Source organism: Perna viridis, chromosome 11 (genome assembly GCF_037379345.1).
Source record: "Perna viridis isolate PV_CMFRI_1.1 ecotype Kerala chromosome 11, ASM3737934v1, whole genome shotgun sequence".
NCBI lineage: Eukaryota > Metazoa > Mollusca > Bivalvia > Mytilida > Mytilidae > Perna > Perna viridis.
In genome coordinates, this window is record NC_142455.1 from 20,017,555 (window position 1) to 20,021,319 (window position 3,765).

The following is a 3,765-nucleotide window of genomic DNA, read 5'->3' on the forward strand; positions in this document are numbered from 1 at the left end:
CCAGTACTTCTAAACAAGCTCCGAACACTTATGAAATAATTCCGGAATTTACACACTATAGGCTAAAAACCACTAATTCCACTTCCCATAGGCTTCTATGCTAATTTCACAATATTCAATGGCTTCTCTGGACTTTACCTTAACTTTAACCTGCAGAGGACTATATATCAGCATGATTCTACATATGTCAGCTCACAATCCTCAGAATGGCATGTGGGGTTAGCAGACTTGCAGTGAAGTACTGGTCACCGGAAGTGAAGGGTCTATAAATAGCATGGGAAATCCCAGTGTTTTCACAAGATAGGGGTATATTTAAAAATCATTGTGGAGATTAGGCTTCACATCACAAGAAGCAAAATGCACCTATAAAATGTACAGAAATGTTTTTCCTGTCAGAAACTGTTTAAATTTTTTAAATAAGATGAGAACTTTTTTCACAGCACTATGAGGAACAGGGGTAATTTCTGCGTAGGACTATTTTTGCGTACGTTCCAAATGCTCATTGGTTGAATTGGTGGTCTGTAACCTAAACAGTCACTTTTTGTCTTAGAAAAAATAAATCACTATACAGGTATCTTTCTACACACATACTGAATGCATTTGCAAAGTTTCAGTGAAATGTGACAAGCACTTTTTTAAATATTTGATTTTTAAATATAGGGTAACCAACTTGTGCGAGCAAAAAAGTGACAATATTTTACCATACTTAAATGCATTAAATATTTGCATAGAACTTTTTCTGACTTCAAATAAAAAATATCAATCACAACTTGTTTTTTAACAATATTAATGAAGAAATAGTTTTAACAGTAATCATTTTCTGAGAAATTGGTCTATTTTTAAAAATTTATTTCTGACATGCCTCCCCCTTTTTCTTGATCACATGTCAAAAATCCTAAATCTTTAAATTTTCACAAAAGGTGATATATTTGGCTTTAAATTTGTAAATACAGTGTTTTTACATTACAACATGACCAGTAAAGGGCACCTAAAGCAAAAAAAGTGCTCAATAATGGATTTTTCATGTTGCCATAGGGGAATGCTTATATGGCCTTAACCGCAGTAATGAAAGTGAGTTTTTCCTCATTTCTAACCTAATTTTTGCTCAAATCTACACAAAACTTGATTTCAAGTGCTTATTACCACCATATTTAGGTAAATATAGCCCTCAAAGTTTAATATTTGATATTTTTACTAAATTTTCTACACTTTTTACAAGATAGGACATAAAAATCAGGCAAAAAGACCAATTTTCCATAATTTGGACCTATAACTTAAAAAAATGCATATTTTGAAGGATTTTTGTAGTGTATTCCTCTCATGGCAAAGTTAACAAGATCTTCAAGTAGTTTAAAGCTATTTCAAGAAACTTTTCATTTTGCCATGGCTTCAGCTTAAGGCTAAAAACCACTAATTCCACTTCCCATAGGCTTCTATGCTAATTTCACAATATTCAATGGCTTCTCTGGACTTTACCTTAACTTTAACCTGCAGAGGACTATATATCAGCATGATTCTACATATGTCAGCTCACAATCCTCAGAATGGCATGTGGGGTTAGCAGACTTGCAGTGAAGTACTGGTCACCGGAAGTGAAGGGTCTATAAATAGCATGGGAAATCCCAGTGTTTTCACAAGATAGGGGTATATTTAAAAATCATTGTGGAGATTAGGCTTCACATCACAAGAAGCAAAATGCACCTATAAAATGTACAGAAATGTTTTTCCTGTCAGAAACTGTTTAAATTTTTTAAATAAGATGAGAACTTTTTTCACAGCACTATGAGGAACAGGGGTAATTTCTGCGTAGGACTATTTTTGCGTACGTTCCAAATGCTCATTGGTTGAATTGGTGGTCTGTAACCTAAACAGTCACTTTTTGTCTTAGAAAAAATAAATCACTATACAGGTATCTTTCTACACACATACTGAATGCATTTGCAAAGTTTCAGTGAAATGTGACAAGCACTTTTTTAAATATTTGATTTTTAAATATAGGGTAACCAACTTGTGCGAGCAAAAAAGTGACAATATTTTACCATACTTAAATGCATTAAATATTTGCATAGAACTTTTTCTGACTTCAAATAAAAAATATCAATCACAACTTGTTTTTTAACAATATTAATGAAGAAATAGTTTTAACAGTAATCATTTTCTGAGAAATTGGTCTATTTTTAAAAATTTATTTCTGACATGCCTCCCCCTTTTTCTTGATCACATGTCAAAAATCCTAAATCTTTAAATTTTCACAAAAGGTGATATATTTGGCTTTAAATTTGTAAATACAGTGTTTTTACATTACAACATGACCAGTAAAGGGCACCTAAAGCAAAAAAAGTGCTCAATAATGGATTTTTCATGTTGCCATAGGGGAATGCTTATATGGCCTTAACCGCAGTAATGAAAGTGAGTTTTTCCTCATTTCTAACCTAATTTTTGCTCAAATCTACACAAAACTTGATTTCAAGTGCTTATTACCACCATATTTAGGTAAATATAGCCCTCAAAGTTTAATATTTGATATTTTTACTAAATTTTCTACACTTTTTACAAGATAGGACATAAAAATCAGGCAAAAAGACCAATTTTCCATAATTTGGACCTATAACTTAAAAAAATGCATATTTTGAAGGATTTTTGTAGTGTATTCCTCTCATGGCAAAGTTAACAAGATCTTCAAGTAGTTTAAAGCTATTTCAAGAAACTTTTCATTTTGCCATGGCTTCAGCTTAAGGCTAAAAACCACTAATTCCACTTCCCATAGGCTTCTATGCTAATTTCACAATATTCAATGGCTTCTCTGGACTTTACCTTAACTTTAACCTGCAGAGGACTATATATCAGCATGATTCTACATATGTCAGCTCACAATCCTCAGAATGGCATGTGGGGTTAGCAGACTTGCAGTGAAGTACTGGTCACCGGAAGTGAAGGGTCTATAAATAGCATGGGAAATCCCAGTGTTTTCACAAGATAGGGGTATATTTAAAAATCATTGTGGAGATTAGGCTTCACATCACAAGAAGCAAAATGCACCTATAAAATGTACAGAAATGTTTTTCCTGTCAGAAACTGTTTAAATTTTTTAAATAAGATGAGAACTTTTTTCACAGCACTATGAGGAACAGGGGTAATTTCTGCGTAGGACTATTTTTGCGTACGTTCCAAATGCTCATTGGTTGAATTGGTGGTCTGTAACCTAAACAGTCACTTTTTGTCTTAGAAAAAATAAATCACTATACAGGTATCTTTCTACACACATACTGAATGCATTTGCAAAGTTTCAGTGAAATGTGACAAGCACTTTTTTAAATATTTGATTTTTAAATATAGGGTAACCAACTTGTGCGAGCAAAAAAGTGACAATATTTTACCATACTTAAATGCATTAAATATTTGCATAGAACTTTTTCTGACTTCAAATAAAAAATATCAATCACAACTTGTTTTTTAACAATATTAATGAAGAAATAGTTTTAACAGTAATCATTTTCTGAGAAATTGGTCTATTTTTAAAAATTTATTTCTGACATGCCTCCCCCTTTTTCTTGATCACATGTCAAAAATCCTAAATCTTTAAATTTTCACAAAAGGTGATATATTTGGCTTTAAATTTGTAAATACAGTGTTTTTACATTACAACATGACCAGTAAAGGGCACCTAAAGCAAAAAAAGTGCTCAATAATGGATTTTTCATGTTGCCATAGGGGAATGCTTATATGGCCTTAACCGCAGTAATGAAAGTGAGTTTTTCCTCATTT